Here is a 13,621-nt window from a genome sequence, read left to right as displayed (position 1 = left end):
TTTTAGTAATAACTACATTTGAGAAATATAATTGTGCAGCACTATTTCAGTGCATGCCTTGCATGCCTTTGCAAGGGCAAGTATATTCTCTGTCAAGTTCTCCTTAATATTTCAAGATCATTCTTCTCTGTGGCTTCAAGGCTGGAGATTCTGTACTCATGTTTCTTACGTGGCAATAAGGATACTGAAGGAACAACTATTCTGCTAGTGAATTAAGCTGAATAAGAGAAGAAATCCATAGTGACTGGGGGCTCCCATCTCTAGTCATGTGCTTCACAGCACAGATTGCAAGAGAAGGAATAGGCAGCAAACAGTGTAAAATGAGCACAGGTAATTCCAACGCTGGGAAAATACTCCTGCCTCAAGAGCACTAGCAATGAAAAGGTTACAAGAAAGTGGTAATAAAAATATCAAAAGAAACCAAATAGAGATAGGTTTCTTTACAAGTAGAGAAGCCACTTTCTAAGATGGTGGCCTTATATACAAGTACATTTGTCTTCCAGACCCACTGCTGTTGATTACAATTCTGATGCCACTGGAGGGGTTACAGTTTTGTTGAGTTTCTGGATCTCAATTGCGCTGTCAAGGGGTCATTCTTTCTGGTAATAAGGTAGCAAGTGACCCCTGGGAGAGAAGGAAAACAATTGACTCTTGAAAGCAGAAACATATACTGAAGTCTAGAGTAGATTTTTGGCAGTGGCCCAGGTCTTTTCTCATAGCATTTGTCATTGTAGCAATGAAAAAATTGTGGGAGCTCTACAGGCAGCCAAAAAAGGAAAACAGAGCACAACAACAACAAAACAGCTAGATGTAATTTATTCTGGAATTATATTTTAGAGCAGGTTGTTTTTTGTTTGGTTCACTTTGTTATTTGTTTGTTGGTTCACTTGTTAAAGATGTGGATCCCATTAGATGGAAATCTGTTGCTTATTTTAAAGTAAATGATTATCAAATGACGACACTTCAAAACATTTTTTGCTTTAATTTGAAGTGAAGTCGTTTGAGTTTGAAACATATGCCTTTGCTAAATGCAGAATATCTTGTTGTCAAAACCAGACAACTTCATTTTGTGTCCACTGCTTGTAACCATTGCTGATCTGGATGTCACTGACAATATTAGTCTTGGCAATAAATCATATCAGAGGCTGCTTTATTTATTTATTTATTTATTATTATTGCTTTTGTTACTGTTGTTATTGTTACTGTTATTATTGAGTCAAATGGTCTCACCATATAATTATACTTAACCAGAAAATGCACTATTGCATTTGATTGGCTCTCAAAATATTATTCCACTTTGTATAACTGGGTAAATCTCACTTCTAAGAAATAATTTAAGCTGAGGTCTGCATGCAAAGGTTTTCCACATCTTTCTGAAAACTGGCTCCACTATTTCACAGATAATGTTACCATGTTGTTTTACTTTGTTCTAGTAGTAGCATACAAAAACTGTGCATGCATACATGGAGTACACAGACATAACTAACACATATGATTTATATTATACTTGCAAGATTTTAATGTGCAGTTCAAATTTACTACAAGCCCCAGCACTGCAGCCTCCATTCATGGATTCACCCCATCATTTAACTGAAGTACATAAAGTGGGACTGTAGAAGTTTCAGTCTCCCTCTGTGGTCATTGGAGAAAGGCAGGCACACCCAGAGACTTTACTCTTAAGGTACTTGTCTTTCTTCATTGGCTGTAGAGCAAGTCTAGAGCAAAATTACTAATTTGGAACAAATGACTGAAATTGTTTGCAAGGAATCATTGCTGACACGTCTTCTGCTGTCATCTGTATATTCTGGGCTGAAAAAGATCTTTGAATTTAGAATCTGAAATACCTCCTACAGATAATCATGTGAAGATTTACCAGAAATAAATTGAACAAACCTTGGTATTGTTATTTTTTATTTTAGTTGTCTAAACATCAGACATCTAGTCTGTACTGGTCACTTACTTTACTCTCTAGTGCACTTACTTAACTAATTTATCTTAGAATTAGATAAAGTATGCTGAGGAGAAGGATCCTGAGACAAATGTATGGTAGGTGAGATACGGTAAGGCTGCACTAATTACAGAAAAAAAATTAGATGTCTAAATTAGAAGAGGTGACCTTTGGATTGGGATTTTAGGTTCTTAGGATACCTTTTGATAAAGCTAAAGTAGAGAAAAGTGAAATGAAATTTTTGCTAAGGGATTTGTGTCACAACATGCAGAGAAGGAGGCATTTGTGTATCTAGACTAAAAAAATTAGTTGTATTATTGCCTGGTAAAATCCTGACAACCCCCTGCCTTGTCACATTAGGAAAAATGGGAAGAACATCTTGAAGAAGCCTTAATCTCACACCACACAGAGTACTATGCAACAGACTGGAAGAGAGAAAGGTGCTACTCATTGAGCAGGATGAGAGAGGCTGGCTGCAAAAATGACTTTTCTTCATGACCCTATCTGGGCACAGGAAAATTAGTTATAGATAGTTTCACCTTAACTTCTCTGTTTCTCCCTCCTCATGTTCCCTGCCAGGAAATAGGAATAGGTTTTTATATATATTTCAATATCCAAGAGAGTGACAGATTTATCTTGTTTATCTCTTTCTCATCACAGCTCGTGGAAAATAATTTTCCTACAACTGTGTTGTCTCATGTTTTATTCCATCACAAAAGCAAATTCTAAAAAGCTCTAGTGTGATTAAAATGACTAATCTACATTCATTCTGAAGACCCTTCCTCTACTATTTTTAGCTAACATTAATTGTGATGTCTGATGTTACAATTCTTGTAAGGGTGAACTTTTGTCCCAAGCAGATAATTTTAACTGGAATTTGTACATATTTATAATTAAATTTATAATTTAGGATCCTAGAATGTACATGCTTAAAAAGCATAGGAATGTTACTTTCAGGTCTTTTAATTTAGATCATCTGTTGTTGAAGGAGCTGCAAGTTTATTTACTCATTACGTACAAGTCTCAACAGGTAATATTAAGAGTAGTACCTTGCTGTCCAGAATAACAGTAGCAGACAACAGAAATCAAATACTAATGTTAGCCATAAGATAAACTAACTGGTGACATGCTCTATTGTGTGCTGAAGCTCTGTCAGCTTGTCAAGAGGAATTAGTTCTCAGGCAAGGTATTTATAGCAACATAAGACTGGAAGGCATCACCAGGGTCACAGAATCATTGTAATAGAAGAGAATTTGTTAAATAACATTCCCTCATGATCCTATGAAAATTTTCCCCTCAGCTTCTCTCAAACTCCCTGCTGGTCCATTTTTACTGCAAAGCTGGCGTTCAGCTTTTCCTGACCACGGGATCAAGATTTACTGGCCAGACACTGAAGCAATTTAATACCTCTAGGTGCACTGGTTCCCCCTGACCTACATCCTGGTTCTAGTGTGCAACTGTCAGAGCAAAAAAGGGTGAATACTCATTGCTCCTTTCTGAAAATGAGGAAATGTACCAGAAAGAATAACAATTCTTCCTGGATATTGTAACTAATCAAGAATGCCTTGCAGTAGGATAAACAAAGTACAACTACGGCACAGATACACATTCAATGGACATATTTTAGGAACTGAGAGCTCTTCTGTCCTTATCTCTTATAATGAGGCTTTCAGGCTTTTGAAGCAGCTGGTGTCCAGATAATTTAGAGATTTGCAGGCAGAATTGCACACAGAATTGCAAAGGCCTGAGCAACTGAGGTCGGTGGTGATTCATCCCCCTCACAAGGTAGACAGCTGTTTTCAGCAGGATCTGCAGCTTTTGGGTGGACTTACTGGGCCAGTATCCTTCCTTCTGCAAAGCTATTGAAGTGAGGGGAATTACATATGGGCTGAACTTGGCTCTTTAGGTGTGGGAAAAACCATTTCCAGTACTGACATATGGATATTAGCACTTCTTTATGCAGGGCTTACAGACAGGCTTTAGGAATGTTTACAAGGTGGGAAAGACAATGAAAAAACATGTAAAATCATTTCATCCTGATTCATCTTTGGAAGGAACTGTGCATGTGGATCACTCTCTTTCCAGCTGGCTGTATCTGTCAGAACCTTTTTCCCAAATCTCAACCTCATAGCCCTCCTACACTGAGGAATTTGGGCTCTGTCCAAGAGAGGTCTGGGAAGAACATATATATTTCCTCTGCACTCCCACAGGCTTCTTATTCTTGGGGACTAAGGATTACACTGCTGAAAAGTCCATGTGAACCAAGAGTTGTTATGAAATAGGACTGAGCTGAATCCCCCTGTCATCTATCTCTACCTGTGGACTGTGGGCATTGCCCTGAGCCTCGGAACCAGCCTCCTCAGTCGTATCCTGGCAATCCAAGGATGGAAACTGTGCCCCACCTGCAGAAGAACGTTAGGAAGACCAAGCCATTTGCTCTTATTAGCCCTGGTATCTCTATCCAGAGTGATCTCCTGAGTCCATTTAAATTAAAATAATAAACTGAACCAAGCACTGTATTTTTACACCCAGTGTGTTTCAAGGCTTCAGAATCTGAAGTGCAAGTGGAGTTACACAGCTGGCCAAACCAATACCTTTCTTTCATGGATGCTCCAGCATCAATGCTCCACCCACTGGACAATGACCACTAGAGAAGCCAACCACACCATAACCCTTGTCCCTGGGTACACCTTGTTTAACACTTATTTGCTTTCTCCATTGTGGGGTTTCTGCATTCCAGTAGGCTGCTGCAGTGGCAAGGGGGTATAACCTTAACTTATTTTACACTGCCTACCTTTGTAAATGGTGTCTTTAGCCATTTCTGTAATATAATATCATATATCCAGGAATAGGGTGTGGGAAACTCTTAACTGTTAATGATAAAAAGGCATGGTGTCAGTCCTCAGCCAAAAGTGAGTTTAGCTTTGACAAAGAGATGCAAACCATTTCACCTCCTATCATGGCAGAATTTGGCCAGACACTCTCAAAATTTTGTCCCAATTAGTCTCAGCGCATGAGGCATAGAAAATACTTGGATATATGGGAACAATTGCAAACTGCTGTTCACTTCAGCATTTGTATATTTCTGTTGCTGCTTGATTTAATGATTTTCTGCTAATGCATCTTCAGATACACATTTGGAAGGGATGGGTAACTGCTTGGCTTGAATCTTCAAAGTAAAATATCAAGACGAAACCAGCATGAAAGTGCTTAATCTGTATGCTAAATGTACTTCAGAGAAGGGGTAAAAAGGTATTTCTGAAACAGCATCGAGGAGCTGTTGATCTGAGTGATCATCTGTGAGTTAGGGCTCAGAGGTTTTATGTCTCATTTGGCCTCTGACACCTGAATAAACTTGGCTAAATTATTAGCCTATTTTTGAACAAATCTTCCCTTAAATAACACTAATCATTACAGTCCTTACATGGTTCCTTCCTGAAAATTCATTAATGTTCAATGAGACAGTGAAATAAAATGTATTAGATGTGTGAAAAGTGGATACTGATTCTGCAGGAAACTTTTAAAAAAACTAAACTCCTGAATTTCAAACAATATTTTGATTCTGAAAAAAACTCCAAGGCCATCTCAGGTAAGAGCAGACCTCATGTTTATTTACATTTATATACAGGAACCTATATATAGATAAGGGCATAGGAAGTAACAGCTGTAAGTATGGTTATTCTAACCATCCCTGTTAAAATTGAGAGAGATGAGAAAGGATGTTTGACAGCACAAAAAATGCTAACTCATGACTTCTATTTCCTGCCAAAACAACTTACCAGTGTAAAACTTCCCCATTAAAATTCAGCCAAGGTCACTGAGGCCCTCTGTGATGTGCTGAGCAGGACCAAATCATACAAGTCAACACTGTTTGAGGCAGAATTACTTTGTGTATAAAATATGTAAAAAATGAATGTAAGTTACAGCTTTGGGGAGTGCCTGTGGACCACAGCAATAAACAAAAATTGCTTCATTGCCTTTAAGCTGGTAGGACATGAAGCTTATTCAGATAATTCCTTTTTGGTTTTCTTTGTCCCTGCTTCTCTATACTCCTCATGTTCTTTTCATCTTCTGTCTTGGTGTCGGCCTCTTCCTGGGAACAGCGGCTTTTGGAAGACAATAAAAATTCTGAGGATAAACTTCATTAATCTAATTTTAATTAAGAATAAGCAAACCCTTGAGATACATACAGTGTAAGTAGTAGCAAAAATGCAACATACACGTTACACTAAAAACAACAGAGGCTGGAACCGAGAAAAGAAACACATATTGCAGAAGACAGCAATGGCACTTTAGAATTTCCTTCTCAACATATTTACATATTTTCATAACCCTTTGTTCTATCATCATAATCTCAAATCCTATCCTTTCCTCAGAGATATTTGATATCTACTTTCAAGCAGCAGGCAGGGACTATGGAATTTTGTTCAGCTTGATATGAAGAACCTGTATGGCAGCTCTTCTTTTCTATTGCTGCTTTTTTACCTCCAGATGTTCAACTGCCTGTGAGAGTACTCATGGAAACATAGTTATGCTCTGTTCCAATACTGAATCAGTTTAATTGAAAAAATATCATTTGATGTGTACAGTAAGGGAATTTAAAATGAACTCCCTAGCATATTAATGTTTAAATACAATGGCTTTGCTTTCTAATAGGACATAATACAGTGCCTGCAAATTATTATTACTAAAAAAATTAATGAACTTAATATGCATATCTGTATTGCAGGGAGCCAAGCACACTTCACAGAGTGTACCATGTAACAGAGAGGACAGCAGGCTGCACTGGCACCCACCTGAAGCCCAACCCCACCCATGTTGTTCTTTCAGAAATGGCTTAATTCTCATGCTCATGGAAACAAACACTAGCAAGAGCAACTTGATCTTATCAAGTAACTTGTCATGCCTGATGGATGCTGAGGACTAGCTGGAGTTACATGGCAGTAAAAGCTCCTCTGTGCTAAGCACACCTCAGCACAGATAGACACAGTGCAAGCTTATTGCAAAGCTTATGGGGCTACTGCCACTGCCTTTGTTGTTCTGCTTATGTAGCACAGAACTATGCTGATAAATACCCAGATAGGACAGATATAAATTTGATGGATGAAGTACTGTTTTCTTTAATAATCTAGATTGAAATGTTAAATTTTGTTCTGCATTTATCATGCTCTTCTAGCGTGTATTGGCAATAGGCTCACTCATTGTTCTAAATGGCTGTAAATTGCTGTCAGGTTCACAGCACCCAGGGCCTTTGTGTGTTGGTTTTATTGAAAGCAGGTCTACTACCGGCTGCTTTTTAACCTGGAAGATTTAAGAAAAGAGAAGAATCTATTTCTTTTAGCTCAGGAGGTTTCTAAGCTGCAGAAAGCATTAGAGGTTGTAGGGAAAGATGTTTTATATACTGTGTTGTACAGTAAGCTTCTGTTTCTATGCTTTTCCCCTCAAATATACTCCATTAGCCACTCAGAGAGAGGCTGAACTAAATAGCTCTTTGCTCTGTCTGAAGAGGGCTTTATTTATGGACTCCCTTTATTCTTAGTTATTGCAGCAACCCTTGGGCTTGATTCTATAAAACACTAGCTCAGGGCAAACTCCCCCCAGTACTATCAGGGCGGCAATTAAGTAATTAACACATGAGTGTTTGCAGCTCTCAGCAGAGTTGATACCATGCAGACCTTGGTTCTCATGGAGAAGGACTTTTACAAGGAAATATCATTCCTCCCTGCACAACAGTAAATAGCTGGAAGTGCAGCAGGCAACTGGTTTCAAAGGTGAAGAGAAAATCCCACCCAGGCTTCCAGCTGCCAGGCAGCTGTCAGTGAAGCTCAGCCCTAAGGTGAGCGTAGCCTGTATGGGTGGGGTGGCCAACATCCGTCACTTGTGTCCTGGGATTTGGCAAGGGGAGCGCACGTGCTTTAGCGTGAGACCCCTCGTTTGCTCTTACTTCTACAGAGACATTTCAAATTTCAAATTTCATCCCTGCCTGGGGTTCGGGTAAACCATTTGGAGAGTCTATTGCAGTAGTAAGCTATAAAACTTATCTGGGCTAGTCTAAAGGAAGCCTCTTTACTGCAGCACTCATGCAAACAGAAACTCATGATATGACACACTCTTAGTATTCACCAAACCAGAAAAATAAAGAAAATATCTTTGTGGAACAAATTAAAGGGGGATTTCTATTTCTTAGTTGGCTTAGAGTGTTTATTTATGCTGAAGATGAACTTGTTTTGCTGTTGCTGATTATCTCCTTATAACTTTAGATAGAAATACACTTTTGAAAAGACTTAGCTTGAAGCATATTACTGTGCTTCACTGATGTCTTCAGCTCTTTGTTTTTCCTTAATTTTGTGGAGACAATAAATTTGGAATCAGTCCATTGCTTGTGATTTGCAACTCTAATAAAGCCTGGTGAGTACACAGATTTCTTCTGTGGCCATGATTATTTGGTGACTGCTTCTGGCTTATAATTGTTAATGAACATTTTAAAGTACACCAATGACACCTTGCTTTCTAAAAAAAAAATTTGAATTCCTAGAATGATCAACAAATCCTTTTCTTTAAATAAAAATCTATACAAGTTTGTCCGAAGACATAAAATCTTATATTTGTACTAATACAATACTGCATCTAGCAGTGTTTCTGGTTTAGCTAATATGAAAGATTAATAATCTATCTGCTGTGCTTTTCTTGCAGCATAGTAATATTCTCAAAATAATAATTATAACATCATTTGTTTACTAAAGTATGGGTACAACATTTGGAGGATTTGTAAAACCATTTTTCCTTTTGTTTCCTTTCCCAGAAGAGTATTGGAATACCGGAGAAATTGAATTAAAACATGTTAATTGAAACTTTGCTTAATTTATTTCAGCAGTGTGGTGTATACTAAATATAATTCTTTAGACAGATTTGAATTTTATATTTTACATTATTGAAATTAATATATGTATATATTGTGTATTTCTAATTCTTGGGGTTACATGGGAAATACCTGCTTCCTCATTTTGAAAATAAGAGGGACATAAAAGAAAAGAAAAAAAAAAAGACTGGAGACAGTGGAAGACTTCCAGTAACTCAACTTTGGAACGGATCTAGTATTCTGGCTGGAAATGAAATATGTTCTCACTTCCAGCCCTGGGAGTCTCATTTTTTGTGGCTTTCTATAATGCCAGTACTTAAATTAAATATTATTCTTTGAGATCTAGTGAAAGCAAGGTTGTTGGTTTTGGCTGCCATCTCCCATAGTACAGTCCCTCTTTCCCATTAACACTGACTTGTCCTTCTTCACATTGAATCCTATGCACTGTTCTTACTTTGATGCTGCAGCTCAGTTTTGTGGAATGCTTTTTGAACAGAAGTTTTTCAATATGTAAGTTTACAGTCCCAAAGAGTATTCAGACACTCTGTTGTATTATTGCATGCATTTAATTTTTAGTTTCTGGTTGGATCCAAGTAAAATATCTATACATTTCTCTGGAAAAATGAACTCTCAATTCCTGAGTCTGCATGTGTCTGTTTATTGTCCCAGTTTACTTGGGTGTTCCATAAAAATAGCAAAACTGTATTTTCTTCTGAAGTTCCATCATTTGTCTTTTTTCTTTTATTTTCTTCCTTTACTTTTTTTTCCTCTTTTTGTATTTGTCTTTTAAATAATTTCTTCACTCTCTGCAGGATAATTTTTGTCTAAAGATAACTGATCGCCCATGCACTCAGGCAGTGTTTAGATTGCTAGAATATGGAAGGTTATCAGTTCCCATGAGTGAAAAATTTGTTCTGGATTCTAGAATTTTAAGGAATACCTGGCTATTATATGGTTTTAGTTGGTTTGAGTAACTGATGTCTTGGACTGCTCTTGCCTGTCGGCATGTCTGTAGCCATGAGGTTTCAACAGCATGTGACTATGGTCTGTCTGCCCCATTCAAGTGCTTGTCACAAAGCAACTGGGCAAACCTGCCATCCTCAGGTGAACTGAAAAAAGGTATTTACAGTTGGCAGGAGCTTGTTTTGCTTCAATGCATCTTTTTTTTAGTTGTTAAAGCATTCAGGTAAGGCTTAATATATTTCAAAGTACATGCTGAGCACTTATGAAAACATGACCATCTAACTCTCTCAAGTTAGGCAAACAAAACCTGAAGTCTCTACACATCCCTCTGTCCTACTGTTGAAAATCCAGCCATTGGTTTTAAATTGCGTCTGTGCTTAATTTTTAGGGATAGTTATAAATGTCCTAAATATGGGCCATTGCAAAAGATTCTGGAAATTCTCTGACTGTGACTTACTGGGAGGTTGGAATGCTTGCATGTAAAAATTAGGCTGCTCAGTTAAGCCTCCCAGGTGGATAGATGGATTGCTTCAGGCACTTGAAAAAGCTTGCCCTACAGCATAAAAATGACCTGTACAAGGTAACAGAAGGTGTCAGGGTTTCAGAATTTTGTACTCCTCAGTTTACAAACTGTTGGGGTGGTTGGTTCATTTTAATGTCTGGTGCAATTGATGTAATCGTATGAAAGGGATGGATGTTTTCTTAACCAGTGGTCAGGTGTCATCCCTGACTATTGCTGCTGGTGGGGATAATTGTGTGCAAAGGAGCAAATGAAGGAAGTCCTGCTTGCCACACTGACCAGCTGCATTTTGGGGAGCACCCACAATAGCCTTTCATCCCTTTCTTGTTTGCATTTAACTCAGAGATCATTGAAGGGTTTTGGCTTGTAAATCAACTGCTCTGGAGACTGTTATTGACTGTCCCTGAGTCAGTGGCATGGAAGTCAATACCTGGCCACTTGTGTTACTGCACCAGGATCTTGTGTTGATGTTTATGTAACTTGTGCTCCTAGGGTAATGCACAGTGGCAGTCTCAAGTTCTAAAACATGAAAGCAGGATGTTTATACGGGAAATGGTGCTACATGGAAAAGAAAGCTGTGGATCATTGTGAGCTCTTCACAAGAAAGCATGACATTAATGACCAGACAACCGATAGCTCTCTGATTGTCATAACTATAACTTTTATTTATAGGAATGTAACTGAACTTATTGAAATTGCCATAAAATATACTAAACTCACTTTAATGCTGGATAGTTCTTTTTTTTTTTTTTAACTCCCTCCTCTCAGTTGCAATAATTAGTTGCTATCTGCTATATGCATTATCTACATGTTTGAGAAAGTTGAGAAACTTTTGTTTCAAGATGCATTTAAGAAGCTTAGGCATAAAAATGTCATCAATGGTCCTAATTAACTGAGAAAAAAAACTTATGCAAGATGTTGATGTTGCATCTGCCTTTTTTGTTACTCAAATTTTTTTTGTGAGCTTGTTTTTGTAATTAGCTTGCTCTGAAAATAACTTGTGCTATAATTAACTTGCTGTGCATAACTTATGCCACAGCATGGAAAATCATTAGTGGGGAAGGTGGTGGTGTGTTAGGTAGGGAGAACTTTAGGAGGAGGGGAACTAAGAGACCTACTGTCCCCCACTGCAAACAGGGACCCTGCTTGAGCACCGTGCAACCGGGCATTTCTTGCATTGTAAGGATGAGGAAGAGTTATACTGCTGAACTACTGAACTCCTTAGGGGAGAACTTGTCTGCAGGGATTAATGATGGTTTTAAACTGGAGTAAGAATTAAAATTGGTAGGCTTCATTTACATTGTTTATATATGTATATTTCTTTTTCGTAATTACGAAGTGACAAAAAGAAATTCAAAAACCAAAAAACAATCACCAAAGAGGACACTGGACAAGTATGGAAATTAAGCATATATGTTTTGCCTCTTTCTGCCCCCTCAGAGTACTCCCAGTGGCACGTGTCAAGGCATTTTCAAAGCTAGGCTTTAGAGTATTTCTGAACTCTATTGTACATTAGTCTCTGCATCTATAAATTGACTCTAGGGTCATTTAGGGGATAACTTGGTTTTAAATACAGGGTTGCATTAATATGTCTGTTGGCCCTCACTCATCCATTTGAATTGGCTGAAATCCAGCTGGAATAGAGGAGAGTTGTTTAAGACACCCATTCTTCATGATGTTACATTATCATATCTTGTCTTGCACTTCCCAAAGAAAAGGCTAGGGTGGGATTGGTGTAATGGAACAGACCTCTTCCAGTGGTGAGGAAGTGGCCTTATGTGAGGATATAGTGTGTAGGGCAGGATATGGCCCAAACTCTGGCCCAAGGAAAACACAGATGCAAAGGAGATAGTAATTTTTATGAAGGCTGCTCAGTCACACATAACACTTATAGTCAAACTGCTATGCCAGTTTATTTTTATGAGTCATTTAATGGAAACATATACTTATCTCTAGTTTAAAGATATGAAAGAGAAAGTAATTTGCTAACAATGTTTTTGGGTTATTTGCAGAGACAAAGATAAGAAATAAAGAGCAATTATATCTTGACCCATAAGTAACTCCAACTTTCAGATGTCTCTTGTACTCTCTGAATCTGAAAAGGAATTTCCTTATGGCCAGAAGAATGATTATATTTTTTGCAGTCTGTCTGTAAGATGAACAGGACACCTACTTTTATCAGTTTTCACAGTGAGTAAAAAAATTTTCAGAATGTTTGCCAGCTAAGTTATCTTGTATGGCAGAGCCTAACCCTGTAAAGATTTTAGTTTGAATGTTTTAGGGTTTTTAAACATACATATAGACGAAAATATGTACATTTGTTCATTCCTTTATTTAAACAAAGGGAAAAATTGTGTCCATGAAGGCTCTGGGCTTAATTTTTTTTTTTAATTGTAGATTCCAGTGGTTCAGGCATCTGTATTACAGGCTTGTCTGTGCTATGCTTCAGAGAAACCTTCCTCTTTGACCTACTGGGTGTTTCTTTTCTGAGGGAGGAAAGGAATTCTTTCCATGTTAAAGGAGTTCAGTCTCCTCCTGTCACTGATTGCCTCTGCTGCTCAGTTGAGCCCAATTATATGCAATGGCTTTTCAAGGGTTCAGCTGAGAAGAAGGCATGTGTGCAAATGATATCAATAAAATAACAGGATTTGCATACACAGGAACAGAACACATGCTACTGCTTTGAAGATTTACTGTATGAGGTACACTTAATGTTTGGTAGGACAGCTGTTGACACTGCCACTTTTATATTGCTCCTGTTTAGTTCTCCTGGCTGCCATAGGCAGAGGCAAAAGAAAAAGGCAGTGCTAGCTGTTCATGCAGGAGTAATAGCAGCTCTTAACAGAAGAAGAGTAATTACCTTTGTCTGGTTTCTCCCTGCTTGAAAATCTGATGAAATAGAGACCGTTGGCTAAATACCTGATAGACACAGAAATCCTTTTACTTTTAGTAAATCTGTGGCTTGTTATGTAAGACACCCTTTGCTCACAAGTTGAACTCGCATCTTAATTTTGAAAAGAAAATCCATTGCTGATGGGTAGATTTCCTGAGTACCTTTGACAGCTTTCAAGCTAGTGGTATCTGGCAAGGCCTTTTAAAGTTATAGGAGATTTATAGCTAAAGAGATTCCATAGCAGTGGGTTCGGATCCGATCCCTCTCTGCAGCTTCTGCTCCGGGTAACAGTGACAGGAGCTGTCTGTATTCCAGAAGGAGCAGTTCAAGAGGAGTGGCTGCATTTGGCAATAGAAGCCCCCGTTAGCAGCCGGAAGCATTGGTGCTGAAAAGCAATCGCTGGTGTCAAGAACTTTCCTAGCTAAGCACTGCAGCTGG

This window comes from Lonchura striata, chromosome 6, assembly GCF_046129695.1.
Source record: "Lonchura striata isolate bLonStr1 chromosome 6, bLonStr1.mat, whole genome shotgun sequence".
In the NCBI taxonomy this organism is placed as follows: Eukaryota; Metazoa; Chordata; class Aves; order Passeriformes; family Estrildidae; genus Lonchura; species Lonchura striata.
The sequence above is the reverse complement of the archived record's forward strand: the minus strand, read 5'-3'. Positions refer to the sequence as shown.